General features: G+C 34.4%; 1 pseudogene; it reads left to right on the forward strand.

The window, feature by feature from the left end:
- LOC129757132 (uncharacterized) overlaps positions 1–17,327 on the forward strand; it is a 55,141-nt pseudogene extending 37,814 nt beyond the window's left edge.
- The last annotated feature ends 1,066 nt before the right edge of the window (positions 17,328–18,393 follow it).

The raw sequence follows: 18,393 nt of genomic DNA on the forward strand, positions 1-18,393 counted from the left end.
CGGATTGGTGGTTTGATGTTTTGAGAAAAAAAACGAAGGCAGTAACAAAAAAGAAGCATCCATTTTGTGGGAAGGTCAGCTGGCAGGTGTGAAGCGACGGATTTCTTCAAGCTACGGCCTCAGTCAATCGTTTATCGGCACTGAACCAAATTAATACCATCAATGTCAAGTACAAAGTATGGGTAACTAACTGGCAGCGGCGTGGCGTGGCGTGGCGCAGCTTATGCTAATTGACAGCTGACCTTGTTATGCGAACGGAGAAAAAAAAAGTTGCTACAACTAGTCTAAGCCTGATTAGCGCCACGGAATGGAGGCCTACATGTAGGACTACGCTAGACTCGATCATGTGATTCGACACGGTTCGTCGCTTGAAAACCCGTTGAACTTCTACCTGTCTACCATTCAATAGAGTGTAGCTCTAGCAGCACATGACGGACAGATTTCTCAAACCCCCATTGAAATTAAATGAAAAAAAAAACCACAACGATGGCTCCCCTCATACATCATCGATAATAATTTCCACTATATTTTTTCTTGGAGCGTCTTCCGGAATTTCGCTTAAGATACCAGAAGAAGTCGTAGGAATCTGAGACAACTCCCACGGCTCGATTTTCACTCCCTGCGCGGATGAATTGAATAAGCGAATGAACGAATGAATGGTGTGGCCCCTTTGGGTTGCTGGCACATTTCCCAGGGATGATGCCTTCAGCAGCCAGCACATTTGCCCATCAGCATGGCAACTCGCGATTTCTCCCGGGAAGGTACTGTTATTACTATTTTTATTGTTATTATTATCATTATTGTTACCATTTGCGACGATGGGGACTTCTTGGGGAGTCAATGGGCTGAATACGCCCAAAGAAAGCTTCCTGCAACCTGAGATGCCTTGAAAATTCTTTGGTGCATAAATCTTAAAAAAAAACCTCAAATTTTCAAACTATTGTTCTGAAAAAAAAAACTTTTCACAACACAAAAATTAGAAGTAAGGGAGATGAGAGAAAAATGAAGTCCCAGGGTGAAGTGGGAACCCCTCTTTTGTATGGAAGTACAGTACCGTTCATAATTGTATAGAAATTGAACGCACGCATACTGTCACTTCGACTTTGAACTTCCATAATTTTTTACTCTTATGGTATTTTTTAATAAAATTTTCTGCGTTATATAGATCAATTATCACACTATTATATCACAAAATTTGAGTTCTCTGGAATTTGTATGGCTGGAGATACAGTAATTCTTCGAAAATCGGACTTTTTGGACTTTTCTCATTCTAACTGCAATATCTCAGAAACTACGCTTTTTTTATTAAAATTTTGCAGAGTGATTGTTGAAATATAAATCTAGCATGTCTGAAGTTTTTGAAAAGTTCTATCGATGCGATCAAAAGTTACACGAGGTACAATATTTCAGGAATGAATCTAAAAATGCGATTCCTATAGAATTTTGGACGATTCATGAGAACAATATCATTTCCATCCACAAGTCAGTTAAAAATGTCTGGCAAAAACAATGAAGAAAAGAAAAAATGGAATAATTGATCTGTTTGTGTTTTGAAATCTACATTTCGCGATATTGTTTTGATTTTTTGGTTGAAATAGTTTTCCTGGTTGTTAAACATAAAATAGGATTTTCCTATAGAAACATTCGTCCAAAATTCTATAAAAATCGCATTTCTAGGTTCATGCCTGAAATATTGTACTTTTGATCTCATCGATAGAACTTTTTAAAAACTTTAGACATGCTAGCTTTATATATCAACAATCACTCTGCAAAATTTCAATAAAAATGTAGCGCAGTTTCTGAGATATTGCAGTTTGAATGAGAATAGTAAAAAAAGTTCGATTTTCGTAGAATAACTGTATCTCAGGCCATACAAACTCCAGGAAGCTTAAATTTTGTGATATAATAGTGTGATAGTTGATCTATATAACGCAGAAAAATTGATCAAAAAATATCATAAGAATAAAAAGTTATGGAAGTTCAAAGTCGAAGTGACAGTGCGCGTGCTTCCAATTTCTATACAATTATGAACGATCCTGTACGTATTTTCGTGAATAAATTTTCATGCGAAAGAGTTCGATAAATCATCATGATATATAATATACACACTGCTACATGATGTTTATATTGTTCCTCAAGTTTCACCATCATTGAAGTTTTGACTTTTCACTATAATTAATTTTAAATGCGTTTTTTCTTTTACTTGTTGAATCGAGGCGAACAGATCACCATTTATCGAGGCATGATAAACATTATCTGCCGTATAATCAAGCAGCGAATTCAGCTGGATGAAGTCAACTCAATTATAGAGCTACAGCCAAGGTTGCCAAAATTATAGAAAAATCTGAAATTTCGCAGAATTTCTGCAAATTTTTTCATCACAGAATGTGTGTGACAGAACACAGAATTTTGTGAATATTCACAGATTTCACAGATTTATTTAATTTTTTACGTGGTTTGATTGAAAACAATATGATAAAATTGGTAAAGTGATTTGAATCAAAGCAATCGAAAGATTCCTTTTAATTCAACCACGATAAATGAGAAGTTCATATAACGGTATTTCGATAGCAACTTACTACCTTTTTCATTGAATCAGAATCGAATCGATCAATCGAAAACGCTCACTGAAGATGATAGTTAGTTGCATTCGAAATACCAGTATATGAACTTTTCATTCACCGTGGTTGAATTAAAAGGAATCTTTCGATTGTTTTTATTCAGTTGAATCATTCAACCAAGTAGGCTCACAACACAATAGAGTAAAGATATTGGTTTTTTTTTTTAAAAAAAAAGTAAACAAGACTCAATTTTTCATGAATTTAAAATAAAACTTATGGAAATAATGTCACAGAAAACCATCACAGAGTTTTTGGGTTAAATAGCAGAAAGTTAGAAATTTTTTCGCCAAAATAGAATTGCTTTCGGCAACCTTGGCAACAGCTTGACTCATTTCATCTGACCATTTGGCTAACGGTAAAGGTGTCAAAGGGGCAACTCAGAGGACTTTCTTTCAAATCCTATTGCAATTTTTTTCTCGTTTACCATTCATGATCGATGCACTAAATGGTAAGTCGTAGCATCAATCAAACAAAACAACAAGAAATAAATTCATCATATTTTTTCATATTTTTATAATTTTTCAATCTAAATTTGAGATTCAAAATTTATTTTGACATCAAAAATTGAAATTTTTGATTGTGAATATTTCCGAAATTCTTTGTCACAGATTTTGTGATGTAAACCACAACCAACCCTTCCCGTGCCGGACCCGAATTGCAGAATTTTTGGGTTAAATCACAGGGTGTTGTCATTTTGGCTTTATCTTTCATATCTTCTACATCATTTACAAAGTACAACAAACTTTAGGGAATTTCGTTCTTGAAGGCGACCAGCTTTTAAAGCACTAAGAGTAAACAATTTTCCATCTTGTTCTTTGCTGCGTATGACGTACCATGACTTTAGCTTTTCATAGTCTCCTTCAACCTTTCCAGCATACTCTACTGCCCAATACTCTACTTCTAAATAACGAAAGCATTTTTGGGAAGACTGTATCCAGGTTTAGCACGTTATAACCTGTAGTTAAGCATTTCTTGCAAGTTCTCCGTGTCCATCCATTCGGGAATGGTTCTCACAGGATGATCTCCTTGCGAAGGACTGATTTTAATCTCACCGAGTCACACATCCATCAGAAAAAATAGTTGCCTTTAAGATTCAAAAATAGTGCGCCCGTTGAGAAACATAAGAAAAGTGTTTTTGTTCATCCCATTTCAAAATTTTGAATAGCAATATTAAACATTGTGTAAATCTAATATATTATGAAGAGTTGGGGTATATCTGTTTGTTTGTTTGTTTGTATGCACCTTATACGAATCCACCCCGCTTAACCGACTAGCCTCAAATTTTGAACAGTGATGTTTTTGAACCATGGTAAGATTTTAGTAATACTTTTGAACCCCTCCCCACGAACCAAAAGTCATGGCACCCATTTTATCAAGCGACGTTTTCCTCTTGGCGGGTTGTTTTCACCATCACCATGGGCCGGGCATTAGAAACGACCATCAAGAGTTCAAGTGAACTGGAAAGCAAATCAAAGCTTGCTAAGCATTAAAGATTTAGAAAGGGAAATTTTTGCGGGTGCTTTTTTCCCTTCTACTGTTGAAAACACGTGGAACCGGTATGAGATATTTGAATGCAATAGTGAGTCTACATTTTGCATCGAAAAATACAACTAGCCTGTTAATAATTATTGACAAGAATTTTAGCAGCTTTCAAAGTGGTTTTTACCACCGCTGGGGGGCTTTGAGGGTCTACAAAAATATGTAGTGAACTGAACAGTGAACTATGAATTGACTTTTTAAGCTGAACAACTATTTGGACTGAGTGTTGAAAAAATTATGAACCGATTTCCATTAATCCAGCTTTAAAGAGCCAACCATTTTCATATTTTTGGTATTTTTCATAATTCCAACTTGAAAGGTGGGATGATCTTCAAAAGAGATTTTTATTAAATGGGAGATGTGAAAAAAAAAACAGTTTTATCAGCTGAAGATATCAGGTAAATGCTATTCAAGCTTCCTTAGAAATGGTGGGTGAAACAAATGTTTGTTATGATAGGATGAATAAGCATTCAAGGGGAATAGTTTTAAATTTCTTCAAACACAAACCTCATAAGAGCAAGTTTACTGGTGTTGGGAAAAAGTGGACGAAATTTTGACACTTACGGTACATTTTGAAAATTTTCCCATGCAAAAACATTATCAAGATCTGTGGCCTTCTAGTTTTTTTACAACACGTGTTGTATTTTCGCATGCTGTGATGCAAAAATAGCAATATTTCTATCACATATGACTGAAATAAAAACAGTGGTGTAAAAAAATACAACGCCTCAAGATCTTGAAAACATTTTTGCATGGTAAAATTTTCAAAATGTCCAAATTTCCACTTTTTCCAACACCAGTAAACTTGCTCTAACTATAAGTTTTTCAAAATTTTGAACACGAGTAAAACAATAAATAATCTCAATCAAAACCAAAAAAAGACTAACAAAACTTACAAAGCTATCATGGCCTAAAATTGGCAAAATTTCTTATATCTAATGATGAATACAAAGTTTTCAAAATTTCTTCGACTTTTTTTCAATTTTATTTTATGCGAACCCGAGCAAGGCCGGATAAAATCAGCTAGTCTTATATATAAAAATGAAGGCGTTTTCTTTGTAACACCATCACGGTTTAAACGGTAGGTCGGAATGAAGTAAAATTTGGTATCCGGTATATAATTTTATTTTTTTTTTTTCAGTTCGATTATAGTGATATAACCATCTTTGTGGCATTCGCGACATTGTATTAATGATGCAGATTCGCGGAAAATAATTGAAAAATTTTGAAACTGCGACGCAGAGATGGGTCTTGACTCAAACATTCAGTCAGCGAAACTTTTTTGACGTAGAATTACGTCTTACGGCAACATTATAGGGGGACAAATCGAAATTCCCAAACGAATCTCGCGTCACGAAAACGTTCCAACTCAAAGACATCCTTTTTGAAAGACATATCATCTCTACTCGTCATGGATTGGCTGGTCAAAAATGAAAAAAAACACCGACGCCCCGCCCCTTGATGGGTTTTGATTTTCCCTGTCAACGAAATGTATAAAAACAAGGGGTCGCCTTGCGAGTTGGTATCAGTTTCTGTTTGCCCGTTGTGTTGGAAAGTTCTACTGCTGCTGCTTCGATCTGCGTTTGGACCCCACCAGTGGTAATCCAACGCAGATATCAATTTGCAGATTAGATCAGTGGCAAGCAGCAGAGGCGGTGCTGACGACAAGCGGCGGACACATATTGACATGTCATGTTGACTTGTCATATGATGTCATGTTGACATTTGTATTTAAATGTCATAACAACACCAATAGCGTTTGATACTAACACACATCATCAAACACATATCAGATGAACTGTTTATTTTCATATATTTTCTACACGTAATTTTTATGAGCACTTGATTCAATTGTTCGCACATACATTCGCCCATCTTTCACACGCAACCTAGGATTAGCACTCGCTCGACCCAGGACACGCTCAACCCACACCCAACACCCGTTTTTCCCCTAAACCCATTTGCAAAAATAGAAAGACTTACTTCATTCTCTCCGTATCGATTGGCCCTGAGAAGGGCCAGTTACGATGTTTGAAATAATTAAATCGGATCCGAAGTGCCAATTCATTGCACCTTTATGCTAGCGAGTGATATGCGACATATTATGAAATGTGGACGTGTTGACACGTTGACATCACATTTGAACATTGTGTGGTGCATTCTTAAAAACAGAGAAATGGTCCTCTCAGGGCCGTTTCAATTTTGGTGGTTTTCTCTAACATATAACTATCTATCTCACAAGCAAGCTTAATAAATTGTCGAAATCAATCATTAAGGTAAATATCAAACATAATTTCAATACCAAGGACTGCTAATGATTAATTGCTTGGGCTTTCTAAATAAAACCTTCCCTGCCTTCATCTGATACAGGACTGCTGGCTCGATTATCGAAAAATTCAGTTTTGTCATTTTTTTCTCATCGAATAAGCCCCGCCTCCATTGACCGCAACAATACGAAAAGCCCGGGTGTAAAAAGGCATAAATATAACTACCGTAACATTTTCCCTTCATTTACATTAAAGCTTCTTTCGTGTATGGTCGTTGCTTGTAAAGCAACCAGCTAGGAAGGAAACAAGTGAAACCATCCAACATCAGCCTACTCCGTTAATGTGTTGCATTTCGTTCAAATTTTTCTCGCTTAGCGCAAAGCGAAAGCTACATGAAAATGTTTCAGAAGAACTTGGTACGGATTCTCTCACATTCTAGGGCAAAAAATGATAAGAAAAAAAAAGCAAAGAAAAAAGTTGTTATCATTGCTTTCTATTTTATTGTTTGAGAGATTTTATTATTTAATAATGAGCAGTTTTTAAAGATGAATAAAGCATGAATGTATAATTCACCACTGTTTTCGATTTTTTTGAATTTTCATGATTTTTTTATCGGCAAAATTTGACAGAAATTAACGATTTTAACTTTTCTTGTCGTAATTCTACGACAACTTTACGGTCGTGTGTTGCACAACCTCTTCAACTTTTTTTTTTTTGTAGAGAAATGAATCCAACTTAGATGAAATTTCAGGGACTAGATAAGAGAAAATCGATGTTGAAAAACATGCGAAAAAAATCGCCTTGTCTCCCGGTAGGACTTGAACCAACATCTTGCAGCACTCCGGGGCCCATGTATTAACATTCTACTACAGGAGACCAACCTGGCGACCAACCATACAAAAAAAAATTGAAAAACTTATCCGGAACAACTGTGTTCGATGTTTACTCTTGGGCTCCAATTCACGAACATCGGCTCAGAAAGCAACTGATTTGTCAACTAAGCAATATCACAAGGCCGTTAAAATCAACTACGCTTCTTAAACAACTATAAGTTGGAATCCGAAATATTTGCCAGTTCACAAAGAACAGACGACAAATAAATTAACGACACTCAAATGATACATCAACTGCAGCAACAAAGAAATTTGGAAATTTTTTTGTCGAATTTTCGAATTAAGTTCAAATTAGATGTAATCTTCAAATATTAGGATGAGAAATATCCGAATTTAAACTTCCATGTTTCATCACAACATAAATTTAAGAAAAACATGACACATTTACAGAAATGTATTTTCAATGAAAAATGGACAACAGTAAGATTGAAGTTCAACCATCGAAATAAAAGCATTTTTGAAACTTGAAGTTGTATATTGACGCTTTGAGATTTACTGTAGAATTATGTTTTTCCCGGGATGATTATAGCTCATATGTAGCTGGTAATTTAGTGGAATAGCGATTTGTCTCTAAACAATGGCGTTAGAAGTTAATTTGGTCGACCATTTTTCAATAAAAATTTAAAAAAAATCATTGAAATTGATTTATTCATTTTTTCATAGAAATTGAAAGTGTTTCATATGTGTATCTGTTTTCAAAAAAATATACTAAGAAACCTATAAAGTTTTTTAAATATATTAATAGTAAACAATAAGAAAGTAAGTAAAACCCAAAAATAATTTTATAATGAATGGCGTTGATCAACAAAACTTATCTACATATTTTAAAAAATAGAAAAAAAAATCGAAGATTTTTTTTTGTCAACTCCACCCCCACTTCATCGATTTTTCTGAAAATCACGAAGGGGGGAAGTTCAATGCAACGCACATTGCTTAGGATAAATGGAGCTCCCTGACTACGATGCGTCGCGATGCAGGTTTTTTTATGTAACTTCTTTATTTGAAGAAGTAGGCTTTGTTAATGTTTATTTTCGATTGGACTTGCAAAAGTGCAATATTATGTGTACCTCCCGCGTTACCTTAGTAAAAGTGTGCCTCATTGCCTTATAACTTCCCAGGATTCTAAAAATCTTTATATTTCTTATTTTCTACAATATTCGACTCATTATCTGTGCTTTAAAAAGCACATTGTATGATAAAAAATTTTCAATCTGTTTTCTTTATACCACTGGTTTAAATAGTAGCCCTAACCGTGGAAAGCTTTTAATCGAGCGTTGGGAACCAGTTTGAATTTTGAGGGGCTTTGAAAGTCCTCAGCAATAACGAAAATACTAAAAACAATAATATGAAAATGAGAAATAAAAAAAAATCTGAACGAATTTTTATTCACGAAATTATTCCGAATATAGCAAAAATTAAAAATCATAAGCAACTATTTTTTAACTTGAACGCTGTTTTATTAATTTTGTCATTCCCGTATCTGATTTTTTAAAACAATGAACAATTCTTTACCATGTACATATGCTGTTAACTTTTATAATGATAGTGAATCCTGATACTATAATTGGCCAACACATTACTAAAGTAACACAGAAATAATTTTTCTACCCCTTGAAATCGTTAAAAAATAACCAAATCCTTTTAAGTATGGAATAATTTCAAAACATATTTTTACAGGAACTCCAATGATTTAAGAAACCAAAGATTTACAAAAATCTTTTTCAAAACATTTTTATTAAATTCAGAAAATCGTTTTAAAATGTTGAAGCTTTCCCCAGTATATACTTCAATTTTTTTTCTAAACTTTAACAGAAAAAATGCATTGTTATGAAATTCAACTTCCTTAAAATTAACAACGTGTCCTGTAGATACATATCTTAATGAAAAACTGGATAGAATTTACATTTAGGCAACTTTCCTCTCGATTTCAAAAAAATGTATTTATTTCACTGACATATTACGTTTAAGGGTAATTTACTTAAATATAAATCTATTTTTTCTAAGTCCTATGTTTTTTTTTTCAACAGCTCTATTTAAATTTTAAAAATTGAAACAAATCTACGGTAATTTATCTTATCAATTTTTTTTTTTAAACGAAGAAAAATTCTTCTTAGTGCCATTTAAGAAAAGTTTTCCCAGGTGCACTGATCCAATTAAAGTTGGTTGTTACGGAAACTTTAAAAAAATACGAATGACATTTCAACCGTTCGGTTAAGTAGGGATAAATTTCGAGGTTTTTCCTAATAAAAAAGTAAATGTTGCGAAGCCCTACTTTTTTCCAAAATTAAACTTCCGAAGTAAAAATCAAATACAAAACTATTATAAAAGTTAAAAAAAAAGTAAAATACAGAATTTGAAGATGAGGACAGTGAGTTTGAAAAATTGAAAGACCATTAAATGGACTTAATGCTTATTCAAATTCCACTCGATTGGATATTTATGGGATGAATAAAGAGATTTAAGATCCCTTTGGTAAAACTACTTGACATATGCATATGGGGAATTAAATAAAGTATGTTTAGTGATTTAAATTATTTATTCATTTTTTGCTGTGAGCTCTTAAATTATGTAAGTAAATTGTACATTCGAAATTCATTCCAGGAAATTTTTAACTATTTGAGGATGACTTTTTTAAAATTCGTACCAAATCTTTAAAATCATGTGAAGAATCGCTGAGATAAAAATAAACTTGATTTACTAAACTAAACATGCAGACATTTTTAAGTTTTTTTTGTGTATCATCTTTCAAAATCAGTTTATTTTTGTTAGCTTTTAATACTAAAGGAAAAAATTGTTTTGTGATCCACTAAAAAATCCCAAATCTGAAATTTGGCGCGCCTGTTGAAAATGTTGGTCACCCATGTTTTAGAGACTCTCTTAATTTTTTAAAGATTATTTCGAGATTTTTCTGATTATTGTGCGACTGTTTCGAAACTCTTCTGAGACTCTTTTCAAGATGTTTTGGGACTCTTGAGATACCTTAAATTATTTTAAAGACACTTATACGACTGTTTTGAGATTTTTTTTGGACTTTCCCAGAAAGGATTGAAGCTCATATGAGCCCATTCTTTGGAGATTTCTTTGACTTTCTTTTGAATCTTTTGATGATCTCAAACTCTTAAGAGACATAATTTAAGACTTTTTTGAGACTCTTATTAGATCCTTTAATGTAGGGTTACCATCCGTCCAGCAAAAGCGGGACATGTCCCGTTTTTTGTTGAATGTCCCGCTGTCTCGCTTTTTCCTCAAAATGTCCCGCTTTTTTTCTTAGAATACTTTTACAATGTTATCTGACTGACACCGAAAAAAAAATCAAACTTAAAAAAAATAGTCACAATTTGAATTCCATGACGAACAGATAATCTTTCAAATCATTTTTCATAGCATATACAAGGCAATACTGATTCAGTTGTTCTTGCAGCACGTAAGCCAATGTATGAAAAAAAATATTGTTAAAGTAGTTCCAGATAATTATAAATTATAGAATTCCAGAGATAAATTTTTTCGACAAGAACTTAGTTAAATTTCTAAATATTATACCTTTTTCGACTCAATTGTCCAAAGTATATATCTGAAGATTGAAGTTTTCTAGCTGTTTTCAAATTTTGAACAAATTACCAAATAAACTAATTGCATATGGCAAAAATAAAAGTCATGTAAGAAAAACTGAGCAAAAGCATTTTGCGATTAGGAAAACCTAAGTAGACTTTCTATGAACAACTTTGGCTGATGGTAAACGTATAAGTTTGGCTACAGAATTAAGCTTTTTTTAAAAACAAATTGTCTTAAATGTCCCGCTTTTTTCCGCTGTGTACCGCATCTTTTCGTGAAATGTCCCGCTTTTTCTTAAAATATCTGGCAAGCCAACTGTAATGTCTTTTGTGGGGTTTTATAAATACTCTTTTAAAAATTCAAAGACTTTTTTGAAGGAATCTCAATGTGAAAAACTTTAGAATCAAACATCAAAAGTTGAAAATTTAAGATCATAGGCAAAAAAGGTTCATACAATACTTTTTTTATTATTTTATATCAGTTTTCCAAATTTTACGAAGGACAGCTTACTTTCATAAACGTTTTTTCAAACAAATCACATTACAGTATTGTAATGTGTATTTTATTGCAGGAATTCATCCACATGTTTTTTTTTTTCAAATATTTGTAACTTAATCTTTTGGTTCCAGAATCAAAATCTCACAAATTTCATAAAACATTTCTGATTTCCTTTTATCGAAGGTTTCTCTTAGATTTGATTTTAGCGGCTTTTTTCGGTGAGTTTTAATTTTAAAAAACCAAAACTTACCAGTTGTCCAGACGTTTCGAACTACTTTGGTACTCGCTCCTCTTCAGAGGAAACATATTACACAAAGATAATTATATTTTCTCCAAACATTCAATCTTAATTGTTATTCTTAGTAAAAACTTACGAATAACTGGTCATCGTCTCAACTACTCTGATTTTGGACAGATGGTTTTGTTTTTTGTTTGTCAGTGTCTGTGTAAATTAAGCAATGACAGGGTCGTAACTAGTCTTAAAATTCAATGAGTCTCTTTGTCTATTGACTACATTATTCTTGTTTACGGCGTATCTGAGTTTCGAACGAACGAATACTTTCGAACGAGTTCGAAAAGGTTGTTCTTGTTTTCGTTCGAGCGCTATACGTTCGAAATTGGTGTTACCCGATCAAGTTAGAAATTTCGAAGCCTGGATGACGTTTCTCGCCAGCTAATAGGATGTAAATAAACAGAAGTCATACTTTTGTGATTTTGTGAAATTGTATAACAGCAAAAAAAAACCATCAACAGCAGGGGAATCCAGCAGGGAAATATTTCGGATATTGATAAGATGAGCAACGAGTCGGAGCCGAAAGATAACAGCCGATAGTTAGATAGCTGCTGCTGCTGTTGCTGAGTAAAAGTTGCCCCAAATATAAAAATTAAATAAGGTATCATAAATAAAATCATAATATTGACGAAAAGTTACGATTACGAGGAAATAAAAATAAATCCTTATTTAGAAAATTTCGTCGTATTGAATTAAAAAATTCGAAAAATTTATCCCGAAAAAATTAATATTTCCAGCCCCCCATCTAATAAATTGTTAAAAATTCTTGCAACAATTTGCTCAAACCTTCCTGGATAGGAATTTCACTCTGATAAGTTTCGAGCTTCCATTTTTTTTCTCCGAATTTCTGTTAATTCACACAGAACACTCTTCATGTTGGTCCACTCAATCCAACGTCGATTTGTGGAGTATTCCTCCAGAATACTCTTCATATTGGTCCTCCCAATAAACATCAACTCGTATAGTGAGGTTTCAGAACACTCTTCATGCTGGTCTTCCCGATCCAACGTCAACTCGTTTAGTGAACCTTCAGAAACCTTCATGTTGGTCCTCTCGATTCAACATCAATTTGTAGAGTGTTCCTCCAGAACACTTTTCATGTTGGTCCTCCAAATCCAATATCAGTTCGTATACTGAGCCTTCATGTTGGTCCTTCCGATCCAACGTCAATTTGTAGAGTTTTCCTCCAGAAAACTCTTCATGTTGCTCCCGATCCAACATTAGTTCATATAGTGAACCTTCAGAACACTCTTCATGTTGGTTCTCTCGATCCAACTTTAGTTCATATAGTGAGCCTTCAGAACACTCTCCATGTTGGTCCCCCCAATTCAACAGCAATTCGTATAGTGAGCCTCAGAATACTCTTCATGTTGGTCCTCCCGATCCAACTTCAACTCGTATAGTGAGCCTTCCGAACACTCTTCATTTTGGTTTTCCCGATCCAACGTCAATTCTAAAAACGATCCTCTAGAACACTCTTCATGTTGGTCCTCTCGACCCAACGTAAATTCGTATAGTGAGTCTGCCTGATGGTTCTCCCGATCTAAAATCAATTTGAAGAGTGTTCCTCCAAAACACTCTTCATGATGGTCCTCCCGATCCAACCTCAATTCGTACAGTGAGCCTTTAGAATACTTTTCATGTTGGTTTTCCCAATCCAACTTTAGTTCGTATAGTGAGCCTTCAGAACAATCTTTATGTTGGTCCTCTCGATTCATCATCAATTGGTAGAGTGTTCCTCCAGAACCCTTTTTATGTTGGTCCTCCCAATCCAATATCAATTCGTATACTGAGCCTTCATGTTGGTTCTTTATAAAGACATACACCGTCTTAGCCGATTTAGGCTTTACAGACTGAATAAATGACGTGGACAACTTAAGATTAACATTTAACACCCAGTACCGAGATGGGAATCGAACCCATGCCATCAGTGGATCCAGCGATTACCGTCTTACCACGCTAACCACTCGACCACCGAGACGTTCTTCCGATCCAACGTCTATTTGTAGAGTTTTCCTCCAGAACACTCTTCATGTTGGTCCTCCCGATCCAACTTTAGTTCGTATAGTGAGCCTTCAGAACACTCTCCATGTTGGTCCCCCCAATTCAACAGAAATTCGTATAGTGAGCCTCAGAATACTCTTCATGTTGGTCCTCCCGATGCAACTTCAATTCGTACAGTGAGCCTTCAGAATACTTTTCATGTTGATTCTCCCGATCCAACGTCAATTTTAAAAATGATCCTCTAGAACACTCTTCATGTTGTCCTCCCAATCCAACGTCAATTCGTATAGTGAGTCTGCATGATGGTTCTCCCGATCCAACATCAATTTGAAGAGTGTTCCCCCAAACCACTCTTCATGTTGATCCTCCCGATCAAACTTCAGTTCGTACAGTGAGCCTTCAGAATACTTTTCATGTTGATTTTCCCGATCCAACGTCAATTCGTATAGTGAGCCATCGGAACACTCTTCATGTTGGTTCTTTCGATTCAACGTTAATTTGCAGACTTTTCCTCCAGAATACTCGTCATGTTGGTCCTCCCGATCCAACGTCAATAAGAATTGTGTGTTTTCAGAATACTTTTCATGTTGGTTCTCCCGATCCAACTTTATTTTGAATAATGAGCCTTCAGAACACTATTTATGTTGATGCTCTCGATCCGATGAAATTTCATAAAGTGAACCTTCAGAACACTCTTGTAGGTGTTAGTCCTACCGATTCATAGCTGTATCGCTGTGAAAAACTGAAGTCTTTCACGGATTTAAACTTCAGGTTGAAACTATTTGACCAATACTTTTACTTTGCCGTTGTTTGATTAATCGTTTCTGATCTAAGTAAAAACACTTTTGCCCTGTTATCATCTTATTATTCAAATTTAAAATAAAATCAATTTGCTTATTCGAACAACCCTGTAACCTACAAACAAAACACACCAAACTAACCGATCTCTTTCTCTGCTTTCTCCCCCCGCAGTGTACGCCAGCAGTGCCGACCTGGACGTGGTCGACGATGGCGACGGCAGTTCCCTCTACAATGGCGACGAAAACCACAAAATCTGGAACGGCTCCACCGATCAGCTGGACGGGATCGGCGTGGGAGACAGCGGCCATTACGACATCTACTCGGGCAGTGGATCAACGCTGGGTCGACCGGTTCGGGCCCGACAAATCGCAGCCCCCATTCCGGTTCCGCCGCCCCCGAAGGAAGAACTCAAAAAGATGAAAAAAGAAGCCAAGAAACAGTCCAAACATCAGCAGCAGCAGCACCATCTACAGGTAGGGAGTCAAAGTCTATCGGTACCCTTATCAGACCCCGACCAATGCACATGAATCCGTTAGGTCGATCCGGACCTCCCGGGGGCCCAGGTGGTCCAATGCCAGGCCCCGGAGGACATCCAGCAATGATGATGTACCCTTTGGGACCTCCCCCGCCACCACCACTTGGGGGTCGTCAGTTTCACACCATCGGCCATCGAAGCAGCAACGGGATGGTCCCTCCACCCGGGATGATGCACCCGGGAATGCACCACCCTGGAATGCATCACCCTGGCATGCATCACCCCTCGATGCAGATGATGGTCCCTCCACAGTATGCCACCCTTCAGAATCCTCGCAGCAGCAAGAAGAAGAAAGATAAGCACAAATCGAACGTCGGAATCCCGATTGGGGTCCCGGTTGTTCCACCGATCTTCGCCTATCCTCCACCTCAACCGGGATCGGTCCTGGAGCAACGCCCACTTTCCATGAGCAATCGCAAGCTGGCTCAATCGGCCGCAGCCGGACTGGATGAGTCGGGAAATTCCGGAGCCGAATCGCCCGGTGGAACCGGAATCTACCGACGTAAGGGACACCTCAACGAGCGGGCCTTCAGCTATTCGATTCGGCAGGAGCATCGGAGCCGAAGTCATGGGTCCCTCGCTAGTCTGCAATTCAATCCGCCGGACATGAAGAAGGAGCGGGAAATTGCCCAGATGGTCGCCGGGCTGGAGTTGAACGACGATCGGGACGCGACGCTGCAGCGAAGGCGATCCGAAGTGGTGATGGCCGGTTCGTCGGGGACCTTCGGGAAACCGAGAAGATGAAATTGAGCGTTGATGAGGTTTTGTGTTTTAATTTTGGATTTTTGTTTTGCGATGTGGACCATGAATATGCTGCGAGAGAGAGAGAGAGAGAGAGAGAGAGAGAGAGAGAGAGAGAGAGAGAGAGAGAGAGAGAGAGAGAGAGAAATGAAGCTGGATGATAATGTTGTACAGAGAAGTGAGCGAGATGATGAAAGTGGTGTCCATATGTTTGTTAGATGTTAGGGTTTTAATTTGAGATGCACTGCGTTTTGTTATTGAACGCATTAAAATTTGGATGAGTTTAAAATTTTTTTTGAATAGAACATAATTTTCTGGGATAGATGAGACTTGATACTTTAAACTTCTTCAAATTATCCTTAACAACCTGTTAAAAGGCCAGAAGAACAGCTTGAAAATCGATCACAAAATAACATCATTTTTGAAGGATAAATGTTTATGTTTTAAATTATAGAAATATACGTATTTTTTAGTAGTTCTCAACCCTTTCAGTAAAACAGGCTTGTTCAGTGCAGTTTAAACAGGCAAGAAATTTTCACATCGAACACACATAATAACATTAATTAAAAAAAAATAAATAAGCATTCAGGAAGACAAAGTGACGCCTTGACCAAAAAAAAATTCAAAAACTGAATATTTTTCAGAAAAACTGAGAATTTACCATTAACAGTTATATAAAATAATAATAACCTTTTTCACATTTAAAAAAATTATAATTCAAAACAATTTTTTTTTTTTTCAATGTTGTTTTGGTTCTATTTATTACTAGCCCGAAAAAAAAATTCTTTAGTCCGTGTCGATATTTCCGAAAAACTCAAAGGTAAACACGAAAAATACAAGGTTAAAAAAGGTTTAAAAATTTTTCACACATTTTCTGAAAGCGAATGTCGTCAAATTCAAATTAAAATGCTTAAATTGAACTTCAAAACATAGAATAAGTTTTATTTGGAAATAAAAAAAAAAAGTTTAAAATCAAAAATTAAAAATCTTAAACTCTTTATTCGATTCGATTTAGAAATATAAAATTCATTTTATGAAAAGAAGATTTCAATGATCAATTTAAATTTGAATTTCAGATTTTTAATTTGAAATCGGTTTTTTTCCAAAAATGAAATAAGAAATTCAAAATAAAAAAACGCGAATTTATTTACAAACTCACTCAAAATGGCAAGTCGGATTCCCAATTTAAAAACTTAAACTAAACTGTAAACTAGGAATCTGGAAATAATTATTTCGTTTCTGAAACTTCCCATAAGAATTTCTGATATTTTTATCTAAAGAACCAAAAGTTGAGTTTCCAATTTTATATTTAAAAATTTTGAAAAATTATAAATCACAGTTCTGAATCTCAAATTCCTAATTAATAAATTTTAATTTTAATTTATATTCGCTATTCCAAAAATAAAATGTGAAATTCATGTCCAAAAATTAATTTAGTAAATTTATATTCAAATTAATTCAAAAACGAAATTCAAAGAACCATTCGAAAATTCAAAAGGCGATTTTAAATAACGAAAATTTAAATAAAAAGTCGAAATCCCAATTTTAAAAACCATAATTAAACTCCAAACTAAGAATCTGATTTTGAAACTAAAACTTCCAATTCTGAAATTTCAATCGTGATTTTCAAATTTCAAGAATAAAATGTAATATTTTGGAATTGAAAATCAGTCTACATCTTATTCGCAATCTTAAACTCTTTATTTTCAAATTTAAATCTCAAATTTATTAGTAACAATACTTTCTTTTAAATTTTTAATTGTTTTAAAAAAAGAAGACTTCGGATTGAAAATTGAAAATTGAAAATTGAAAATTGAAAATTGAAAATTGAAAATTGAAAATTGAAAATTGAAAATTGAAAATTGAAAATTGAAAATTGAAAATTGAAAATTGAAAATTGAAAATTGAAAATTGAAAATTGAAAATTGAAAATTGAAAATTGAAAATTGAAAATGAAAATTGAAATTGAAAATTGAAAATTGAAAATTGAAAATTGAAAATTGAAAATTGAAAATTGAAAATTGAAAATTGAAATTGAAATTGAAAATTGAAAATTGAAAATTGAAAATTGAAAATTGAAAATTGAAAATTGAAAATTGAAAATTGAAAATTGAAAATTGAAAATTGAAAATTGAAAATTGAAAATGAAAATTGAAAATTGAAAATTGAAATGAAAATTGAAAATTGAAAATTGAAAATTGAAAATTGAAAATTGAAAATTGAAAATTGAAAATTGAAAATTGAAAATTGAAAATGAAAAATTGAAAATTGAAAATTGAAAATTGAAAATTGAGAAATGAGAAATGAGAAATGAGAAATGAGAAATGAGACATGAGACATGAGAAATGAGAAATGAGAATGAGAAATGAGAAATGAGAAATGAGAAATGAGAAATGAGAAATGAGAAATGAGAAATGAGAAATGAGAAATGAGAAATGAGAAATGAGAAATGAGAAATGAAAAATGAAAAATGAGACATGAGACATGAGAAATGAGAAATGAGAAATGAGAAATGAGAAATGAGAAATGAGAAATGAGAAATGAGAAATGAGAAATGAGAAATGAGAAATGAGAAATGAGAAATGAGAAATGAGAAATGAGAAATGAGAAATGAGAAATGAGAAATGAGAAATGAGAAATGAGAAATGAG

This window comes from Uranotaenia lowii, chromosome 3 (assembly GCF_029784155.1).
Source record: "Uranotaenia lowii strain MFRU-FL chromosome 3, ASM2978415v1, whole genome shotgun sequence".
NCBI lineage: Eukaryota > Metazoa > Arthropoda > Insecta > Diptera > Culicidae > Uranotaenia > Uranotaenia lowii.